Source organism: Sminthopsis crassicaudata, chromosome 4, assembly GCF_048593235.1.
Source record: "Sminthopsis crassicaudata isolate SCR6 chromosome 4, ASM4859323v1, whole genome shotgun sequence".
Classification (NCBI taxonomy): domain Eukaryota; kingdom Metazoa; phylum Chordata; class Mammalia; order Dasyuromorphia; family Dasyuridae; genus Sminthopsis; species Sminthopsis crassicaudata.
The window spans coordinates 381464463-381489002 of NC_133620.1; the positions used below are offsets into that span (position 1 = coordinate 381464463).

General features: G+C 34.9%; 1 long non-coding RNA gene across 2 annotated transcripts in view; it reads right to left on the reverse strand.

Moving 5' to 3' along the window:
* Positions 1-24540, reverse strand: part of LOC141539512 (uncharacterized) — a 249422-nt gene that overhangs the window by 207254 nt on the left and 17628 nt on the right. The window contains exon 1 of one of the 2 annotated variants that reach the window (XR_012481312.1): positions 3001-3111. The exons of the other annotated variant lie outside the window; for it this stretch is intronic. This is a non-coding gene — a long non-coding RNA (uncharacterized LOC141539512). Of the gene's footprint in view, positions 1-3000; positions 3112-24540 lie in introns of those variants that run through there. 2 annotated transcript variants of the gene reach the window in all.

Below are 24540 nucleotides of genomic sequence, written 5' to 3' on the forward strand. Positions count from 1 at the left end.
GACTCTTGTCTGGCCTTCACTCTACTCCTGCATGAAATCTAACTCCTAGTAACTTCTTCAACACCAAATAGATCCCAAATTAAAAGCTAAAAAAAAAAAAAAAAAAAAAAAAAGCTGGTGTCTTTCTCTAGGATGAGCTTTTTATTCAATATAATAACATAATAAAATAAGAATTTACACCATTCATATAAAGATATACACTACTTTTCCCCCACTCTCTCCCTCCAAAAAAAGCATTTATTTGGGAAAATGAACAGAAACTGGTTTTTCTACTTATAAACCAAAAACACTTTGATTAGTGGTTGAGCCTTAAGGAAATTTGTGCTATTGTTTCATAGGCTTTTTCTAATCTTGATTAGATAGATAGATAGCTATTGATATCTAGCAAAGCCTAACTAGTCTTTGGGATACAAGGCAAAATATATTTTAATTGGTTTTCAATGTGATATATAGTCTGACTAACATTTATTTATTGTTGTCTCTGTCATTCAGTTGTGCCTGACTCTTTGAAACCCTATGAGTCATATTGATCATGGGTTTTTTCTTGGCAAAGATAATTAGAGTTTCGTCATTTTCTTCTCTAATGAACCTAGTGGACCCTTTCTTCAGGTAATCAGAAATTAAGTGACTTGCACAGGATCACAGAGCTAGGAAGTATCTGAGGATGGATTTGAACTCAGATCTTACTCACCCCAGGCCTAGTGTGTAACCACAGGGCAAGTAATTGCTTCCAACATTTATTTATACTAGTAATGAAAATAAGGTGATTATCAGGAGTTTAGAGAGGCCTTAGTATCAAGTACATTTTTTAATAAATTGAAATTTTTATATAAAAGCAAATGAAATAATCAAAAGAAAGAGGAATCAGACTGAGAGGAATACCACAGAGAAGTTTATTTGGAAGAGGTTAAAAAGGATCTCCAAATTTTTCGAAGATGGAAGCAGAATACAGAAAAAAGTCAGCTCATACCAACTATTAAATTTTTACTGTGAGCATTTGTGACTTAGAAATCAGCAAATACTACAATGTTAGACCTTGATTTATTGTTTATTGTTTATTGTTTCATTGATGCTTAGGCTTAAGAAAATGTTGGAGAAAATGTCTATAATGAGAATGAACCTCAGATATGAGATATGAGGGCATATTTCCACATTGTTCTTCAGAATGGTTTGATCAGTTCACAACTCCACAAACAATGTATTAAAGTCCCAGTTTCCCCTCATCCCTTCCAACATTCTCAATACTTTATTTTTATAAGATTTTAGTTCCATATTTTTTCCCCTCCATTATTTCCTCCATCTCCAAGACAGCAAACAATCTGATGTAGGGTATCAAATAATTCAAAGCAAGATTTGGTTTTATTGCTGATGATGGACTTCAAGGACATATGATCTCATAATGTAGAAATATACCTCCTCTATAACTTTCAGTGTCCATGGTAGAAAAATTCATCACCAACTAGCATCAGCTGGTGGAGACAGTGCTGGACCTGAAGCCTGGAAGATCTGAATTCAAATTTCAGATACTTATTGGCTGTATATTTGTGGACAAGTCAATTAACCTCTATTTGCTATCAAGGTAGCAAGGTGACTCAGTTCACAGGGCTCCAGGTCTGGAATCAAAAAGATATGAGTTCAAATCCAGCCTCAGACATTCCTTAGCTCCTAGACAAGTCACTTAACTCTGCCTCAATTTCTTCATCTATAAAATTAACTGGAGAAGGAAATGGCAAACCCACTCCAGTATCTTTGCCAAAAAAAATCCCAAATGGAGCCAAGAAGAATTAGACATAACAAAACAACATAAGTTGGTGGCCAACAGAGTGGAGAGCTCTCTGAATTTAACCAGGCAGACCCTAGCAACAGGCATTTCTTTCATCATCTGGACTAATCTGATGACCTTTCCTCAATCCTCATTCTTGTTGACTTCAGCTGAAGCATTTGATATTATTAACTATTCTACTTAGCTAGCATTTCCTAGCTAATATTTATATAACCCTTTAGGGTTTACAAAGGATTTTCATACATTAACTAGTTTAATCCTCACAACAACCCTGTAAGGTAGATCCTATTCTTTTTTTTTTTTTTTCTTTATTCTTATTTTACTGATGAGGAAACTGAGGCACAGAGAGATCAAGTGACTTGACTGGAGTCACTCAGCTAGGGAGTATCTAAGACAGGATTCAAACTCACTTCTTCCACTGCCTTATCTGAATGTCCCATAAAGGGTCTTTCCATCCTGGGTTTTCCTAACACTGCTTTTTCCTGCTACCTGACTACTCCTTTTCAGTCTCTTTTGCTGAGTCATCACCTTTGTCCCACTCCCTTTTGTAGATATACCTTTCATTTCACCCCTCTCCCCCAGGGATTTCTTTTCTTCCCTCTCTATAATTTTAGTGATCTCAGAAGCTTCCTCCAATTCACCAATTTCCTTTAGGCAGACCTCCCAGATTTAAGAATCCAGCCTGTCTCTCTCCTGAACTCAGGTCTTACCTCACCAACTGCTATCACACACCTTCAGCTAGAAGTTCCATCGGCGTCTCCATTTCAACATATCCAAATTTGCTTTCCCCCAAATTCATCCCTCATCCTAATTTCCCTATTTTTGTTAATGACATCTCTGTCCTTCTATCACCCATGTTGGTGACATGACCATCATCCTGAACTCATCACTGAACTACATCCTTCACATCCTATTTATTGCCAAGTCTTGCTGATTCTGCTTCCATAATACCTCTCCCACCCATCCCCTTCTCTCCATTCATATAGCTACCCCCTCTAGTTTAATCCTTTATCCCATCTTCTTGAACTATTACAAGACTGCTCATTGGTCTTCCTTTTTCCACATAGCTACAAAATTAATATTCTTGAAGCACTGGTGTATCCATGTTACTCCATTTCTCAGAAGCTTAAAAAAAGCCCTTTCATATTTCTAGGATAAAATAAACACTCCTGTGTTTGGCTTTTAATATTGTCCTCCACAGGCTGATACCATCTTACCTTCTTGGATGATTTGCTCTTTTTTCCATTTTGTACACTCTGTAATCCAGCCAAACTGACCTGTTTTCTTTTCATTGCATCTGCTGCTCCATCTCCAACTTCCACGAATTTATTTACACAAGCTGCCCCACCTCCCCGGCCTGAAATGTACTCTCCCTACTTCTGCCTCCATCCCTAGATTTCTTAAAAATTAGCCCTCATCACCATCAATTCCTATCTTGATTATTGTTCCAACCCCGGAGCTGCTTTGTGCCCACAGGATATTATTTTATATCTATTTTGTGTTTATTTTATACAAGCATTTTGTTTCCTCCTGATACAATGTCTGTTCCTTGTTTCATTTTTGTTTTGCAAGATCTAGCACAGTGCTTGTGAATTGAATTGAATTGTACCATATTCAAAGCCTTCCAGCTTGGAAGGACCTAGGGAAACTTGGACTCCTCTCACTTCACTTTCAAGACACCCCCCCCCCCAGTGTCATCTCCAAACTGTAATGAAGCCTGCAGAATGAATGACAAAAAATTTAGCTCATTCTGAATTAGAAATCATTGTCCGGTGTCCAGGAGCAAACCTGTCTTAGATGGCCTGTTTGATCATCTCAGTTACTAGAAGCCCAATGCCAGTTATTTTCCAAGCCAAGTGCAATTGAAGACCCTCTATGAACAATCCATTCATCCAAAAGGAACAGAATATGCTGAGAGAGGAGGGATAGATTTGAGCTGTCAAAAGAGAGTCCCAACACTCCCAAGTAAAACTAGAACCAGGCTAAAATGTCATTGGGAAATATTTAACAAAGTAAATAAAAATATAATAAAATATGGATAACATTACATTTTTAAACAAAGTCAGCATTCTGCTCTCAGGGATCATTTTGTACAGATTTATGGCCTTGTTTATATCTGAGTTTGACAACCTTGGTTTAGATCATTTCAAATCCTTGTTTTGGAACATTAAAATCTAGATATATTTTTTTAAGCTAAAGAAGTAGGAGTAATTTCATAGAAAAATGATCAATTAAAAGAGTATTTCAATGCTTTGCTTTCACAAGGGACAGTCTCCCATTGCATCCAGGGCCTCTCCAGTTATCCTGATCTCTATCTGGCCACCGGACCCTGACAATTGTGGAGAGAGGAAGGCTGGTGACTTTGCACAGCCTTCCCTCACTTAAATCCAATTCACTTGCATGTCATGACATCACCCCTCTGATATCATGGTCTTCTTTGAAAATGAAGGATAAATAATAACAATCAGAGGGAGCAAAAAGCAGATGATTTCATATCCTAGTATACATTTTTATAATTTTTTAAAGTCCCTGTTTCTGAAAAGTAAAGGTAAGGAGACAGAATAAACACTGGCTCTAGAGTGTTTGAATTTAGAAGATCTAAGTTCAAATGTCAAAATTTAACCTTCCTGAGGCTCAGTTTCCTCACCTGTAAAATACTTTAGTATCAAATTTCTCTCACAAGAGTATATAAAGAACATGCATACACCTATCATATATACATATAAGTATATTAAAAACAAACTATTCTCAAAAGAATTACAAACTAATCACAACCATGAAAGAATGTTCTGAATCACTATGGATAAGAGAAATATAAATTAAAACAATCTTGATATTTTCCTTTATACCCAGCAAATTGACAAAAATGATGAAAGTTGAGAATAATCAATGTTGGAGGATTTGTGAGAATATAGGCACACTAGCAAATTGTTGACAGTGTGTGAATCAATATAACTATTTTGGAAAGCAATTTGGGATTATGCAAATAAAGTGGATAGAATTTCCATATTTTTTTAACTTAGAGATTACTCTTAGACTTTTATCTCAAGGAAAACATGGATAAAAAGAAAATCCCCAAGAATACCAAAATATTTACAGCAGCACTTTTTATGTGATAAAAGAAACTTGGAAACAAAATGGATGCTCATCTTTTGAGAAGTAGCTAAGCAAGTTATGGTATGTGAATGCAATGAAATATTACTGTGTTGTTAGAAATGATAATTTTGATAATTACCTAAAAGGACAAAAAGATCATCCAACTGAACTCTGATTCAGAGTAAAGTAAGCAGGAATAAAAACAATATATACAATGACCATAATAATGTAAACAGAAAAAACAACCAAATGAATAATGTAAAATCATAAAGAATAACTTAGCCCCAGAGAAGAGAAATGAAAAAGACACCCCATCTTAATTCTCTGAAGATTTGGAAGACCCACTAGTGTGATTTACTGCACATATTTTTAAACTTTTTTCAATGAATTGATCAGTTTTGCTCTCCTTCCCCTTTCACTTCTTTTTTTTGGCTATAAAGAAATATTTGTAACACCACATACTAAGATTAGATCAAAATGGGTCCAAGATTTAGGCATAAAGAACAAAATCATAAATAAATTGGAGGAACATGGGATGGTTTACCTCTCAGACTTATGGAGGAGGAAGGAGTTTGTATCCAAGGGAGAACTAGAGACCATTATTGATCACAAAATAGAACATTTTGATTACACCAAATTAAAAAGTTTCTGCACAAACAAAACTAATGCAAACAAGATTAGAAGGGAAGTAACAAATTGGGAAAACATTTTTACAGTTAAAGGTTCTGATAAAGGCCTCATCTCCAAAATATACAGAGAATTGACTTTAATTTATAAGAAATCAAGCCATTCTCCAATTGATAAATGGTCAAAGGATATGAACAGACAATTTTCAGATGATGAAATTAAAACTATTTCCACTCATATGAAAGAGTGTTCCAAATCACTATTGATCAGAGAAATGCAAATTAAGACAACTCTGAGGTATCATTACACACCTGTCAGATTGGCTAAGATGACAGGAACAAATAACGATGAATGTTGGAGGGGCTGTGGGAAAACTGGGACACTGATGCATTGTTGGTGGAGTTGTGAAAGAATCCAACCATTCTGGAGAGCAATCTGGAATTATGCCCAAAAAGTTATCAAAATGTGCATACCCTTTGACCCAGCCATACTACTACTGGGCTTATACCCCAAGGAACTACTAAAGAAGGGAAAGGGACCTGTATGTGCCAAAATGTTTGTGGCAGCCCTTTTCATAGGGGCTAGAAGCTGGAAGATGAATGGATGTCCATCAATTGGAGAATGGTTGGGTAAACTATGGTATATGAATGTTATGGAATATTATTGTTCTATAAGAAATGACCAACAGGAGAAATACAGAGAGGCTTGGAGAGACTTACATCAACTGATGCTGAGTGAAACGAGCAGAACCAGAAGATCATTATACACTTCAACAATGATACTGTACGAGGATGTATGCTGATGGAAGTGGATTTCTTCAACATAGAGAAGAGCTAATCCAATTCCAATTGATTAATGATGGACAGAAGCAGCTACATCCAGAAAAGGAACACTGGGAAATGAATGTAAACTGTTATTTTTACCTTCTGAATCCAATTCTTCCTGTGCAACAAAAAATTCGGTTCTACACACATATATTGTATCTAGAATATACTGTAATATATTTAACATACATAAGACTGCTTGCCATCTGGGGGAGGGGGTTGGGGGAGGAAGGGAAAAAATCTGAATAGAAGTAAGTGCAAGGGATAATGTTGTAAAAAATTACCCATGCATATGTACTGTCAAAAAATGTTATAATTATAAAATAAAATTAAAATTAAAAAAAAAAAGAAATATTTGTTATATGGGATGACTCTCTGGGAGGAATACTATGGGAAAATTAGTTAATTAAAAAAAAACACCAATAAAAATTTTAGTTAAAAGAAAATTAAGTTGAATCTCAGTGCTGTGGTATCCCAGAATCTTCAATCCATAGGTATGCTCTCAATGTCCTAGGTCCCTTGCATTTAACAGTCTTTTGCAGCACCTTAAGACCTTGCTTTGCATTTTTAAAAGCATTGTTGCACAGGGTTAACCTCTTAAGGTAGAGAAGGGAAAAGACAGAGACAAAGATGAAAGGGAGAAGCAAAAGGAGAGAGAAAAATGAAGGAAAAAGGGAGGAGTGTTTGGGCATGAAACTGGGAAAAAGTTCAAACAGAAGCTAGTAGAAACTAGCCTAATATGTTAAATTAGGAAAAAAACAAAAAAACAAAAAAACAAACATGTACTATCTAAGTATACTGTATACTTGTGATGTGCCTGTCATGGCTTCTTAAACTTCTACTTATGATTCCTTTTCACCAGAGAAATTTTTACATGACTCTAGGAATATAAATACATAAAATAAGTATACAAATCAAACATTTACTGTTAATAAGTCATAATTTCACAATCCCCACAAGTTTAAGAAGTTTTGATATAGTTTATACCCTGGAGTATAATATAATAGTAAAGTAAATGTGTTTATTTTAAATTGTAGGCTTAGTTCAGGAGCAAATTGATAAGGCCAAGATGAATAATAATAATGATAATAATAAGTATGTATATAGTACTTCAAGAGTTGCAAAATGCTTTAAATGTGTTATTTAATCATAACTCTGAAGTAGGTGCTATTATTTCCTTCATTTATGAATAGGGAAACTGAAGGACAAAGAAGGTAAGTGATTTTCCCAGCATCACATAGGTAAGAAATACCATTGCTAGAATTCAACTTCATATTCTTTTGACTTTAAGTCCAGTGGTCTTTAAACTTTGTCTTTCTGTCAAATTAATTACAATGCTATAAAAATAAACTAACTCATTAAGGAGACAGTGGTAATAGAAAGAGTATAGGACTGAGAACCAACATGAGCTGGATTAAAATTTCAGTTTTGAAACATTCTAGCTATATGACTTTGGGCAAATGACTGATGCTCTTTAGGTTCCTGTTTCCACACTTACAAAATGAGCAGGTTGGACTAAACGATTTCTCAAGTTCCTTGCAGCTACAACCTTTTTTTTTCCTCCCTACTTTTCTTCTTTATAGACAACATTTCTGTATTCATCCCAGCTATGGAAGGGAAAAAAATGGATCTGAATTAGGATTATAACTTTTCTTTCCTTGGCATCTCCTCAATCAAGAGATCATGTTAATTTGTATCCTTTATTCTCTTAATAAAGAACAGTGTTATTTTTTCCTGACCTTTTTCTAGGTACTCAAATCTGGAATCTATGTAACATTTAAGCTTCAACTCAAATAGCATTCATTTCTTTCCCACCTCCTTTTCCATTCTTTTCTGACTCTTTTTCTTTTTTGATATGATATACCTACACCAAGCCTGTCTCCCTTTGTTCCACGTACACAGCTAGAGTTATTTCCTCTAGCCTAGTTTCAGTATTTCTTTTTCAATCCCTCTTTTTTAAGTTAATGCCAGCTATTTTTGTAAAATTTTTAAAATTTTATTATTAAATTTTATTTTACTGTCACTTCTGTATTTTCCCCTACCCCCCCCATTGATAAAGAAAAAAAATTAATTATTTCAATTTAATTCCAATGTTGTTTCTTTCTTTCTTGTGTATCTCTTATTTCCTAAAGTGTATGCTTACAAGGAAAAACACATCACCAATTTAATATATTCCTTTTAGTGCTTTGTGCAATCTCCCTTTGATTTTTCTATTTCTTGCTTTTAATTAATTTGATCTGGTGCCTACAATTCTTTCCAAGGTTTCTCCAGTCTCTGCTGTTCCTTCCCTTGAAGCCATATATTCATGTACAATACTTCTTTGGAGGATGTTCTTTTTCTGGGTTTAGCACAGTGGCAATAAATTTCTCATCTTTTCAGAAATGTCTTTCCTCCCTAAATCTTATTAAAATATCAGTAGAGTTGAAAACAAGGGAGGGATGAGGTATTTTAAGATGATTGTGCATATTAATTTAAGCACATTTTATTTCACTGATGTGAATATTGTCTCCACTGACAAAAAACACCATTTCTCTAGTCTTTGTTAGACTCTTTCTTTAGCAATATAAACATAGTCTGATTAATATGGAAATATGTTTACATGATTGCACATATATAACATATCAAATGGCTTACTATTTTAGGGAGGAGGAAGAAAAGGAGGGAAAGGGAGAAAATTTTGTACTCAAAAATTTTTATAATGAATGTCAAAAATTATCTTTATATACAACTGGGAAATACTAGTAAATATTATATATAAATATTATTGCATATGATTATTAATACTATTATATTTACACATACATAACTATTCTACACACACACAAATACACAGAGGACACTGAAAGCTAAATAATGTCCAAAGGAAGGCAACAAATTATCATGAAGAGTCTCTAGCTCATATCATAGAAAGATATCCCTCCGGGGATTATGAGAAGAAAACTTTTCCAGAGGTAGAGACTATAGGAAGAGAAGGCTAGATTAATTGAAATGGAAAATGGGCAGATTTATAGCAGAGCATAAGATGTTTCCTCATAATAGAACATGATGACCTTTCCCTATTTCCTGAGAGTATTAGAGAAGGGTATGACCATTAGAGTGAATTCCAATTCCTTCTTTCTATTCATTCTTTCCATAATTATTTTTATTTACCTCTGTTATTCTCAGAGAGAGGCTGTCAAGATAGATAGGGGGGATGGATTTGGAGTCAAGGAGATCTCTCTTTGACTTCTAATTCTGACACATATACTACCTATGTGATCATGGACAAATCAAAAACTCCATATAATTATAACAATAATTAATATTTAATAATAATAGCTAGCATTTATATAGTGTTACAAAATCAAAATTCTCTAAGACTACAAGTTATGGGTGAATTGCTGATATGCATTGATGTGAGGGTAGTTTCCCTACATAGATATGTATCATAAGTCCAAATGATTTTAAAATGATTTTTTGTTTTAAATATTTTTCTCAATTACATCTAGACAATTTTTAACATTCATTAAAAACTATTTTTTAAAAAAGTATCTAGAATATGAATGATTTTAAACTTTGTCCTTGTGTTTGTCACACAATAAACACTTGTTGAATTGAATTGAATCTACCTACCTCTGCATTAGATGCTACAAAGAAGGATGGCAGGGAAGAGACAAGATAGACTTTTTAGGAGTGGGCATATTATATGATCAAAAGTTCATGAAAAAAAAAGGGTACAGAGGACAGAAGAGTCAACAAGGAAATCTCTTGCTGGAGCAACTTGTTCCCATTTTGAAGTACATGAATTCACTGGTGCATGTGTAGCAGGTGCAAGCTGAGTCCTAGGGATGGGATAGGAAATAATACCATTCGCACAGCAGAGTGCCACTGTTTTCCTGTTTCCCATGATATCAAATAGGATTGGTGACTGGATAAGGAGGAACATGTCACCCATTTTAATAAACCCTGGTCAATTTGCTACACCACTCTCCACAGTAAATGTTCCAAAATTTGTCTTTCTTCCAGCTTCCCATGGCACTCCTCCTTCCATTGTATCAGTTGAGGGCCTCCCTTCATATTTAACCAAAAATATTGAGATCATTCTCTGAAAACTCCCTCTTCTTCCCTCATATATTTTCCTCATTTATTCTCTCCCTCCTTTGCTATTATTGTTGTTGATGAGGGTCTTTCTTTCTCAAAGAGGACCAATGCCTGTCTTCCATGAAGAGGTGGTCCTTTGTTGTACCAAAGCAAACCCCTCTATCTGCACCCTGATCCATTCCCCTCATCATTTCCAGCAGATTTCCCCTTCTATCATCTTCACCCCTCCGTAATCCTCAATCTCTTCCTCTTTACTGGCTCCAAACTGCTTCCACAAACAAACTCATGTCTTCCCCATACTTAATAAAATTTGACTCTTACTGTCTTCACCATTCTTCAGAGGAACCAATCCATCATTCATTTGACCTGGGTTTTTATAAAAGTTCTGTTATTGAGATTTTCCCAAGAACACTAGCATGTGGGCAGAAGGGAGCAAACTTTGAGGGAAAAGCCCAATTCTTCTCATTTGAGGGATGAGGTCACACACACACCCAGAATGACCTTAGTCTCTCTGAGTAATTATGATACCTAATAATACTTAATATTAATAACTAACACATATAGTGTTACAAGATTTGCAATATGTTTTACTTTAATTTTTTTAATTCAATCCTCACAACAGCCCTGAGGGATAGGCTCTATTGTACAGGTTAAGTCAGTATGTGTCAGAGGCAGGACTTGAATTCAGATCTGTTTTTACCTTGGGAATCCAGAGTCCAAATTCAAAGTCCACTCTATTCTTGAGCCATCTGCATCTAAATACAGAGCAAGAAACCCCTTGCTCTGTGCTTCCAGTACTTCCCCAGGAGAAAAAACTCTTAAGGTATGGCTAATGCTTGAAAAGATATGTGATTTTATTAGTGGAGGCACTCTTCTGCAGTTAAAATAGAGAATAGATCAATTAAAAGGTCATTTGGATTGCTCAGTGCCTTCATCTGCGTAAGAACACAGGCCTGACACCTAACCTCCAGGAAAGGGCTTTTCAGGCCAAAAGTGGTTTGGCAACTAAGAAGCTAATCCTCACTATGACTCATTCTTGCTCTCAGGAAAGTCAAGAGTCCAAGAGAATAAATGTTAGAAAGTTTGGAACATTGATCTTGAAAAATGAATGAGAATCACCCCCATCATCCCTTTAAAGGTGACCGACCAAGATCTCAAGCACACCCCTTTAAGGAATTTTGTGAGTAATAAACAAAGATAAATAATAAACTATACTTTCTTGTTTCTAAAGCTGTCTACCAGGCAGAGACTTAGGATTTGCAAACAGTCTTTTCTCTGAGAGCCAGAAAGAAGGTAGGGAGGTCCTCAAGCAGTAGCCTGGCTGGCACCAATCTCAACACAGAAGTATTTAGATTGGTTGGAAAAATCTCCCATCTGAAATAATCACCCCCCTCAGCTTTTGCCCAGTTAGGCTGAGAGATATATGACTAACCTGGGCAAATGCTACACCAAGAATTACTGCTGGCATGGAGCCCAGGGCTAAATGCCAGTTCAGGATGTACTCAGTGCTCCCAATCATCATCAAAAACCTAGATAAAACAGGTTAAAAATGTCTTATTTCCATGTTGCCAAAAGTTCAAAGGATGAACAGCACTTAGAGAGTGGTTATTACTTGTATATATTTTTTTAACCCCAGCACAATCTAGTTGAGGTTTCAGCTAGGCGGTGTAAAGTTGGGTCTGGAATCAAGAAAACTGCTCTCCCTAAATTCAAATTTGGACAAGTCACTTTAATCCTATTTGCCTCAATTCCCTTATTTGTAAATGAATTGGAGAAGGAAATAGATAACCACTTTAGGATCTTTGTCAAGAAAACCCCAAATGAGGTCATGAAGAGTTGGATACAACTGAACAGCAACTATTACTTACCAAGATACTCTATTGGTGAATTGATTTTGTATGCACAAACATTTAGAAACAATTATAACTATATAAGTAAAGATGTATAATATCATAAAGTGCCAGTAGAGATCTGGTGAGAATCTCAGTCCTGCCATTAATGTGTGAGCTTGGTTACCTCAATCTCTCTGAGCCTCAGTTTCTTCATCTATAAAATATGAAAAGATAGATTTGCCCTGATGACTTCTCAAAATAATTGTGAGGAACAAAAGAGATGATATTTTTGAAATCTGTTAATCTCCATACACATGGATCAGCATTTGTTAAACCTTTGAGACCTACCTGTGATATTTGCTAGCTGTGTGTCTAAAGGCAAGTTAATGGATGTCTCAGAGCCTCAGTTTTCCATCTATGAAAAGACTAGGTGATTTCTAAAGAACCTAACTCTAAATCTTGTGATATTAAAAGTAGGTAGCATAGCTGGAAAGTGTTAATTCAATGACATCTATTCTAGGAGAAAGGCACAATGAGCCATTATTCACTGTACTTTCCACAGAGATAAGGAACTATTTTGTGTTTGACTTTGTAACTCAGGGAAGGGTTTTGCTTAACTCCGTAAACAAACCTTGTGAAGGAACTGCTTCTACCTCACATTAGCTCTAGAATTTTTGCAACTGCTTTATGGTGTCTCTTATCCTTCTTTTTCCTTTTAACTCATAGAGTTAGTGAGAATCAGAGCTTAAATTCAGCCTGCTTGCTGAAATGTTTTTGCAGTTAAATTTAAAACCAATGGGCAGTAACACTTGTATCCTGGTTGCCATCAATCAATCAACAAATATTTATTAATGGTCTGCCATGTAGGAGCCACTGTGCCACAGGGTTAGAGATTGGAAGATTATAGGAGCCCAGATAGAATTCCAAGGAACTATAGAGATCATATAATTCTCCCCTTTCATTTTAAAGATGAGAAAACTATGGCTGAAAGAGTCCAAGTGACTTGTTCAAAGATCATACAGGTATAAATGATAGAGTTGGAGGGTAAGAATTATGAGAATTATAAAAGCAGTGACTGACATTCAGAGAGAACTTTAAGGTGTACAGTTTGTTTTACTTGTCTTATCTTATTGATCCTATTCTGTACCAAGTACTTCCAGTTCCCATGCTAGCCCAGCTCCACCTCATTGTTGGACAATCTAATGACTCAGTCATAGGATCATAGGAGGAAACTTAGAAGCACTTTTGTCCAACCCATTCATTTTGGAAGAGAAATGAAAGTTCAGAGAGATTAACCACCCCAAAAGTAAGTTGCAGAACTAGGATTTAAAACCACAACCTTTGAGTCCAAAATTAGATACTATTTCCACAGTACCATGCAGTCCTTTATCTTCTTCCACTAAACTGCCTCCCAAACTGAAGGTCTATGGAGCCATTGTTCTGACCTCATTATTGAATGCCAGTGAAACCTGGTCAATTTACCAGCATCATGCTAGAAAATTGAACCACTGCCATTTGAATTGTCTTAAGAAGATTCTAAATATCACATGACAAGATAAGGTACTGAAAGGTCCTTTCTCAAGCTAAACTGCCAAACATTCAAACTCTACTGAAGGGAGCATAACTATGCCATGTTTGAATGCCAAATATACATTTGCTTAAAAGACTATTTTACAGAGAACTCATATAAGACAATGCTCACATGGAGATCAGAAGAAGCAATATAAGTATATTCTCAGGGATTCTCTGAGAAACTTTGATATCAGTTGCTTTTAGCTGATATAGTTCTAGAAATGCTAATAATAGCAATAAGACAATAGAAAGAAATCAAAAGAAATAAACATAAATAAAGAGGCTAAAATTATTTCTATTTGTTGATGAGATGGGAAATTATTTAAAATATTCCAGAAAAATCAGTAAAAATGATTCAGACAGCTAATATTACAGCAAAGTTTTGAACCACAACATAAACCCATAGAATTTCTATTTAATACTAATCTTAAAGATAAAAATAGAAATGGAAATACCATTCCAAATGATTACAAAGTACATAAAATATTTGGCGATGAATCTACCAAAGTACTCAAATACCTGTATAGATTCAATTACAAAGTGTTCTTTAAATTAAAAAAATAAAACAACAAACAAATCTAAAATAATTGGAAGAATATTTAGTGTTCATGCCAACACAATAAAAATGATAACACTACCAAAGTTAATTTACATTTATGCTATAACAATCAAACTATTAAAGGGCTAGTTTACAGAACTTAATAAAATAAAAATAGACTTCATTTGGAGAAATAAAAAAAAATCTATATTCTCAAGGGAAATAATGAAAAAAGGTAGGAATGAAGAAGGAAAAGACCTTCCAGACCTCAAACTATATTATGAAACAGTAGTCATTAAAAATCATTTGGTATTAGTAAATATATATATAAAGAGAGAGAGAAAGAGAAATGGATCAATAGAACATACTAGGCAGGAGAGAAATAGAGCTCAATAACCTATGTTCAAGAAACCCCAAAACAAATTACTTAGGAAAGAATTCCTTATTTGATTAAAAAAAATACTGGGAAAATTGGAAAGCAGACTAGCAGAAATGAAACTTAGTATTTTATACCACTTTCTATAATAAAACCAAAATAGATTTGTAACCCTTATATTAAAGATCATACTATAAAAAATTAGAAGAGAAGCAGATCATATCTATTGGTAGAAAATGTGTTCTTTTTTTTTTTTAATTAATTTATTTTTTTAAAAGCATTTTATTTTTTTTTCCAATTACATGTAAAGATAATTTTTAACAATCTTTTAAATAAAAATTTTCTCCCTTGCTCCCTCTCTTCTCCCTTCCCTAAGATGATAAGCAATTTAATTTAGGTTATATATGTGCAATCATGTAAAACCTATTTTCACATTAATCAAATGTGCTGTGAAAAAAGAAACAGTTTGCAAAACAATTATAATTTGTAAAAGGAAAATAACACAAAAAAGCAAGGTGAAATAGTATGCTTTGATCTGCATTTAAACTCCCCTCAGCTTTTTTCTTTGCATGTGAGTGCATAGAAAACATATTCTTAAGCAAACAAGGGATAAAGGAAATCATAAAAAATAAAATTGATCATTTCAATTACACAAAGTTGAAAACCTTTTGCACAAAATTCCTGCATCTGGGATAAGGAAAGGAATGTTCAAATGGAAGAAGTAATCTTTATGTCAAATTTCTCAGAGTTTGGTATACAAGAAATATAGACAACTAAAGAATATGTGTGTTTACAAACATGTGTGCATGTGTGAATATATATATGTATATAAACAAAAGCCCAAAAATATGAAAAAATTCTCAAAAAAAAAAAAAAAAAAAAAGGAATTGGAAGAAAGAAAGCCCCAAATCACTTAATAAGAGAAACATAAATCAAAACAGCCCTGAGGTTTCATTTTACACTCACCAAACTGGTAGTGATGACAAAAAATAAGAATAATCATTGTTTGAAGGGTTGTGAAAAGATAATTATATTCTTGTATTGTTGGTGGAAATAATTTGGAATCATACTCATAAAATAACTAAATTAAAGATAAGTTTGATCCAGACATTCTTAGCACTAAATATACCCATGAAGGTCCCCATTTGGGATTTTCTTAGTAAAGATATTGTTATTTCCTTCTCCAGCTCAGGTAAACAGGGCTACACACAGCTGTAAGTATTTGAGATCAGAATTAAATCCACAAAGAGGAGTCTTCCTATTTCCAGGCGCAGCACTTTATCCACTCTGTCACCTGACTATCCATTGCCACCAAACACTGTTATGATAACTAGTCATTATGATATTATTATGATAACTAGTTAATAACGATAAGCATTATTATAATAACTAGTACTTATATAGCACTTTGCTAAGCACTTTACACATAATCTTCTTTGGTGCTCAAAACAATTCAGCCTGACCATTTTATAAATGAGTAAACTGAGGCACATTGACTTGTCCAGACTCACCTACTCTTATGATTTTTTTAAGATACTAAGACAGTGGAATTGATAGAGACAATAATTATCTAATTTAGCATGGTTCAATATGATTGATTTGATCCTACAAGGAGATGTTATGGGCCAGAACTTGAAACAAGGTACTAAATGGAATTGAGGAGACAATGGTTAAATCTAATTTAGCATTGATTTAATCCTACAACAAATAATGATTTCCTAATGATGTAATGATTGGAGTATACTCCGTTTGCAGCATATAAGCAAGAAGCTCTCAGGTGCAAAGAGAACTCTGGGAGATTCAGAGACAGCAGTTGGGGCAGAACGAAGGAAGACAGAGAAGTGGTGGCAGTCTGTCCTGTGGAGAACACTGCAACCCAGATCCAGAAGGTCTCCAGAAAACTAGCTGAGCCCCAAGTGAAGGAGATAAGATTTTGGAAGAGAAAATAAAGGATTTGGACTTTAATCCCTGGCCACATTTGAGGTGATTATTACTTTGAGCCGAAACTAAGGCTGCTCCCAGAAACCACCCCCAACCCCCACCCCCCCACCCCCGCAAGAAATCTGCTCCCAGAGAATACTATATTTTAGAGAAAAGCATTACAACCTAGCTAGTAAATATCTGAGGAAGGACTTGGCATTCAAGATTTCAGATCAAACATTCTTTCCACTGTATCATCTAGCTCCCAACTATTCAGTTTAATTTCTTTATCATTTTCTTATAATGAAGAAAATAGGTTGGAGCTATATTAAACATTCTCTCACTGAAGCAGATGAAGTTCCTCATATATATGAGTAATCTAAGGCCCAGATATGTTAAGTAATCTCCCCAAAGTCACACAGGTAGCAGGCAGCAGAGGTAAGATTTACACCCAGTCCTTCTCCATAGTCAGTGCTCTTTCTAGTTCTATTTCTGCTGAAATAAGTTCCCATGGGAAATTTTTTACTTATAGTCATACCAAATATGAATTATCTAATTTTGCTGATTATTTGAATAATTCAGGCAAGAAAAATTCTTTTTGTCAAAAACATCTAGACATTTTTTGGAGGGGCAGTATGTGGGGACAGGATGGGAAGGTGATGGAGGAATGAATTACTCAAATAACTGTTCCCTTGGTTATACATTTCATTTTGCACATGATCATGTCATTGGTGACCTTGGATATTAAGAATCTATCTGTATCCTACCAAATGATATCCAAACTTTTAATTTGCTTGATTTAAAACACACAAAAAACTCATGGAGCTGCTTCAGGCTGGGCTTTGGACTTCAAAGGTATGATCAATTATATTTAAAGTAAGAATTTGGCATTGAATAATAACTTTTTTACTAGGGCCCTTTCCAGCTCTCTGTTATCCTACAAATTCCAGTAGAACTGGGTCGAAATCATTACTCTTATACTTACTACCAGTGTGACCTTGGAGAAGTCAACTGATCTTCTGAGCCTTAGTCTTCTCAATTATAAAATGAGATGGATAGATTATGATAATTGAGTTTCCTTTCATCTCTTTGTCCCTATGGTTGGTTGAGAACTGTAGGCATCACATCAACCTTGGCTATGTATGGAAAAACATACTTTACTTAAATTCCTTGAGGGAAAACTCTTTTTGTTTCAGAACACAAACACTTAATTTTTTTTTTTTTTATAGAATTGACTTGAATTCTGCTATATACCAGCCTTTAAAGATATTTAGTGTTAGAGCTCTCTTTTCAGTGATTGTTGCTAAGTCATCTTCAAAGACTGATGTTCACAGAGTGAGACAAAAGTCACTGGATACTTAAAGATGTTCTAGCAATGTTCAATATATGTCTGTAAATATAAGAAATCTCTTGCTTTATGTTTTGGGTTTTTTTTAATCAATAAAAATGTCCAAAAATTAGTAGATACCCATCAATTGAGGAATGGCTGAATAAGTAATAGTATATGAAAATGGTAAAATAGCATTGTTTTATAAAAAATGAGGAATAGGTTGATTTTAGAAAAGCCTGGAATTGGTACCGAGTGAAACAAGCAGAACCAGGAAAACACTATACACAATAACAAGATGTGTTGATTCTTCTCAGCATTTCAGTGATGCTAAGCAATCCCAATAAACTTTGGATGGAAAATGCCATCCACATCCAGAGACCTAAGGAGAAAGAATATGGATCAACACACACTATTTTCACCTTTCTTCCTTTTTTTCTTTCTCGTGATTTTCCCCTTTTGTTCTGATTTTCCTCTCCCAACATGACTAATATGGAAATATGTAAAAATTAATATATGTGTAATAACCTAAATTTAAAAAAAAATAATAGTGATTTTTTTATTTTTTGTCTTCCCTTGTATTTTTTGAACCTAAGTGTCAAAATCACTTCCCATCCCTACCATCCTGGGTTGGGTTTTTTGGTTTAGGATTTATTTCTATGTTCAGACCAAACCAAAGATTTCCAGAGGAACTTCCTCTACCAAACTGCTCCAGCTTTCCAGCTTAGTCTTAAGGGATTGGTTGGAGGTACTAAGATTGTAAGTGATTAGCCTAGAATTATACAACCACTACATGCGACTCAGGGCTTATACCCAGATCTGTATGATTTTGAGATCAACTCTGTCCTCTGCATTCTGCTATTCCTCTTGATTATAAGTCAAAATCGTTCTCTCTCTCCCAAAAGCCATAATAAAAAGATTATTTGAATTATAAACATAAAAGTAGGTAGATAGTACAGTGGATGGAGTAGGCCCAGAGTCATAAAGACTCATCACCTCAAGTTCAAACTTGGTCTCAGACACTTACTAGCTGTGTGACTCTGATTTGCTCACTTAACTCTGCCTCAGTTTCCTCCTCTGTCAAATAAGCTGGAGAAGAAATGGCAAACCACTCCAGTATCTTTGCCAAGAAAATTCCTCAAAAAAGTCACAAAGACTGGGACATGATTGAAAATGACTAAATAACAAAAGTATAAACATGTACATGTAATGGACCTAAATTTCTTGGACTTCCAGGAATGTCTTATTTTAGAAAGGCACAAATATATCTCCTACTCTGAACTCCTCTGGTACTGATGCCTTTTTTTTTTTTTTTTTTACCAATTTCATCTTCACACATTCTGAAAATAGACTTACTTTAATGTAGACTTTGCCTGTTGCCAAAAACCCAAAGGCTATGAATATTTTCATTGATTCTGATATATAAACTAATAATAGTAGGAGATTTTTTTCTTCTTCAGGAACTAAACTGAACTAGGGACTCCCTTAACCGAACTGATTGCCTCAAGCCAAATCCTAACACCCAACTGCAGACTTACTGGATCACCAATAAACCAGGGCATTTATTGAGCTAATTAGACGAGAGGCCTGAAGCCAGGAAAGATCAAACCCAGCTAAACTTTATCATTTGCAATTAGTCCGAGAAGGGACCAAACTGTATCACTCAGTCCACCCTCCCAGGAAGCGAAAGAAAACTACCAAACTCAAGAGGAAAAATAGGTGTTGGTGCTCTTCTTCCCTTTCTCAGCACATTACATACTCCACCCACTAAGCATTCTATCTAATCATGTTCTTCATTAGCAAATTGGCCCCATAGATACAGGGAATCCTAGCCTGGGAGTAAAGTGCTTAGAACAATGGCATGATCATTACTGGAATAGTAGCTCACAAGATAAAAGAAGGATTTTTCAGAGAAGAGGAGACAAATCAGATGGCAGCTTGGGCCAGCACAAGTCACAGATGCTTCATCAAAGCACGCAGTATAGGGATAGGAGACAAAGGTTTTCTAAAGAAGTCCTTTCCCCCCAACCCCCAGCTCCTCTGCCATTTTATTGCACAATTTCCACTCACCTTTAAGGTTATTTGCTCTCCAAGCCAATGCACATTTTAAGCGAGAGAGTAAGAGAGAGGGAGGGAGGAGGGAGATAGATAGAGATAGAGACAGACAGAGAAGAAATAGACAGACAGGCAAATAGAGACAGAGACAGAGACAGAGAGACATAGAGAAAGAGAGACAGTGAGACAGAGACATCAGCTTCTTTCATACAGCAGAAATTGTATTTTTCTGGGGAATAATTTGATATAGGATGATGCTAATTCTGGAGTGCCCCAAGACTTCCTGCCAAGGGAATACTAAGGACATACTGAGGGCCATGCTGTCCCACAAACTTGTTATTTGGCCCAACAGATGTGACCAGGTTATTTGTAAAGACCAAATTGCGTTATCTTGGCTCTTAGCCCAGGACTAAATTCATTGGAGGCTGAAATGACCCTATGAAGTCATTTAAGGATGCAAACTCCTTTGGGAAGAATTGGAAATCTAAATGTAAAATATGCATTGCTTTAAATATATTTGTATGTATATTATATACATATGCATGTGCATATGTGCATACATATACATATGTAAATATATATATTTTTAATTTACTTGAGGTGACATATTACTTCAAAGAGTCAGGAAAGATAATTAACAACATGGTTTCATTTTCATTTTTCATATGTGTGTGTTTTTCAATACAGAAACATTTCAAAGTCTTTTTATATTAGTTTTAAGCTCTTTATCATAGTACTGGTTAGAATTTTCAAAAGACTGGCTTCATGCCTAGGTTATTCTATTAGTCTGTTAATTATCCTCTTTGCTCTGATCCAGCCAGCCAATTAACTTTCTTAAAAAGCCTTTCCATAAATGTCACCCTTTTCTGATCCATCTATTCACCAATAACCAGTATCTTTACTATAATCTATATGATAAAGAACATTGATTGATATTCAAGGCCCTCCCTAAACTAGCTCCATCTTACCGAACTACTTTATTTCACCTTTTCATAGAAACCTGCTTTTTTCTCCCTGAAATCCACACCTAGCAGACAGTGTGGTTATAGGGGAAGATTACCTGACAAAATGACATTTTATCATAGTCAAGGTAAAAATTGTGTCAACCAGACCAATATGAGCTCAAAATGCCCTACCACAGGTTGGGCACAAATAGTCCACATGAATATTTCTAGTGGAGACGTCTCTCTCTAACTGTGTATCTCCTTCACAAGGCTCTCCCCAACCATTCCAACTCTCATTAATTTCTCCATTTTTTTCTGAACTCCTGTAGATCTTATTAATTAATTATAAATTAACAAGCCTTTTTAAAGTGCCTACTCTGTATCAGACACTGTGCTAAACACTAGAGATACAAAGACAAAAAATAAAAATCTCTGCCCTACATGATGTACAAATAATGTGTGATAGCAAGATAATTGTATAAATATGCACAAACATATTGACTTTAACATATATTTTAACATGTTTAACATATAGTGGATTACTTGCCATCTAGGGGAGGGGGTGGGGGAAAAGGGGAAAATTTGGAACACAAGGTTTTGCTGAGGTCAATGTTAAAAAATTATTCATGCATATGTTTTGAAAATAAAAAAGCTTTAATTTAAAAAAGGAAAAAAATGTGCAATAGAACCATTGAACCTTTTCATCTTCCCTGAAGAAGATGTGATCATCAGCCCCTTCCCCATGAGAACTCCTTAAGAGCAGAGTATCTTACTTTTCTATGTGTATCTTCTAGACTTAATACAATACTTTGCACTAGTGGGTACTTATACATCAGTCACTTACATATGGTAATATATATATATATATATATATATATATATACATATACATATGTATATGTTTTAAATATACATATACTCTTAAATATACTTAAAATATACTCTTTTCATAAAGTTTGTATTTAAAAACAAATTTGATCCCAAAGAAGAGCTACAAGAAGACATCTGTCCCCATTCCTTTGCAGAAGTGGGGCAAGAGAGATCCACAGGTGTGGGACATTGTATTAAAACAGATTTTTAAGATGTATTAATTGGTTTTACTGATTTTTTTCTTCCTCATTATTTTAAAAAATTTAATTAATTTATTTTTGTTACCAAAAAAAAAATGTCTCTTTGAAAGGGGCAGGACTAGGGACACAGGGAAATTTAGGTGATCTAAAAGCATATGCCAATAAAAATCTATTTTGAAAAACAAACAAGAATTTTTATTGAATCCTAGAAGTTATAGGGAATGACTGGAATTTATTGAGCATAAGGAATAACATGATTAGATTTGTGCTTTAGGAACATCACTTTGGCAACTATGTGGGGCAAAGAAGAGGTGATGAGATCAGGAGGCTGTTTAGGAAGATTTCAATAGTCCAGTTCAGAAGCAGTCAGAGCCTCAAATAGAGTGGTGGTCACATGTGTGAATAATTGTTAGTGTCCTTCAATGCTTTGCTAAAACACCATCTTTTACATGCATTCTTTCCTAACTTCCTACCCCATTCCCTCCCTGTCTCTGTCTGTCTCTATTTTAATAAAGAAGATCCTTCTTAGACAATATTCCAATATATATCTATTTTGTTTATACCAGTGTATGCCCATGTTACTCCGGCCCTCCCCTCCTCCCTCCAATTCCTTCAATCCAGGGACTGTTTGAAATATCAAGAATTTAACACAGTGCCTGGCATGGTCACTAATGCTTAATAAACATTGGTAGATTGAAAATTGTGAAGATGGAATTGATGCAACCTTGTACTTGCTTTTATTTTATGTGTATCTCATTCTGCTTACTATATATATTTTCAAGGTCAGATATTATATAATAATAGTAGCAACAATAATTAACATTTATCTAGCACTTAATATGTATCCAGCATTATATACTAAGCACAAATACTATTTCATTTGAGTCTCACAACAACCCTGAGAGTAGGTGCCATTATTATTCCCATTTTATAGATAAGGAAACTGAAGCAAATAAAAGTTTTAAGTCACTTACTAAGGATCACCCAGATAGCATCTGAGACCAGATTTGAACTCACTTCTTACTGAAGCCAGGTTCAGTGCCCTTACAACTGGGCAGCCTCACACTATTTCTTCTGTTGCATACAAGTTGCTCAGTAATCATTTGATGGGCTGAAAAATATTTGCATTAAATCGGTTGAGTGAGTGAATGAATTATCTCTAATAGTCAATGAAGATTCATTCAATTTCTAAAATTTCTTTAACCATCTATATTACTGTTATTTCTATTTAAATCAATAATATATCTCTTCCTTTATACAGAGCTCTCTAATGTCTTTTATAGAAAAAAATTTTAAAAGCTCGTGACAAGTGTTTTCAAGTGCCATTCACTTTAATGGATTTCTAACAAATTTTCTTTACAAAATCTCAGGAATTGGGAGGGTATCAAAAGCTACATTGTGCAACAACCAACATTATAAATCTCCTCTGTCACATGTCAGACAAATCCATTCAAAATTCCACTTGAAAACCTTCATTGACTGAGAACATTGTGCCTCAGCCCCACACTAGGTGGCCCATTCCGTTTTTGTAGAAGTACTATGTTGTAAAACCGAACTTTAAAGAAGTACTATATAAAGCTCTAGTCTACCTTTCTGCATGATATAGGCTTAGTTCTTTTCTTCAAAGCCATTCAGTATAAATCTAATTTTTCTTTCACATGATAATCCTTCAGGTTTTGAATACTGCTATAACAATCCTCACATTCCAGGTGTGCCTTCCCCTCAATCTTTCCCCCCCCCACACTAAATGGTTTCCATTCCCTCAACCAATTCCTATGTAGCACGTATCAGAATCCGTCTTCCTCTAGTTGTCCTAGTGTGTCCAAAGAACAAATTTTTATTTACAATTCCATGATAAATGGGCAATTATATTTTTATCTTCTTGTGAAACTACAACCAGCAAAAATTTAGATAACTATCTGGAAAGAGTTGATGTTTCCAAAAGTACAGTACGGTATAAATTACAAAGAAGAAAATAATAGCCTTTGGAGTCGTAACCATTTCCTCAAACCTGAGACTCTGGATTTATACAGATCAGGTTCAGTCTTGGGAGCTTCACATCAAAATCATACCCTTTGATTCTTGTGCCCCAACACCTTTTGTGCCCCTGGGAGTATTAGAATTTGGATCTTGTCTATGCATCTATAAAATGGGAGGTAGCCCATGGTGGGGGAAAATAACTAGTAGAGGAGGTTTCTGACCAACATCCTGAGAGGAAGAGGATTAATTCCTCAGTGAAGCTGATTTTCTGGACCAATCAGAATCTGAAGCTAAGGACCAGAAGATACTAGGTTGAGACATAGAGGAAGATACTCAGACCTTGCTCTTCATTAGCACTAAGTCAAGGGACAAGACATAGTCTGACATTCTTAGAGGGAAATTTGAGTAGGGGGACAACAAAAGAGATTGAATTGTGGAATGCTCCTAAATCAAACATGGATTGTGTAAAGGATCACAGTGGAATTCTGGGTGATGGCTTATAATTACAATCAATAT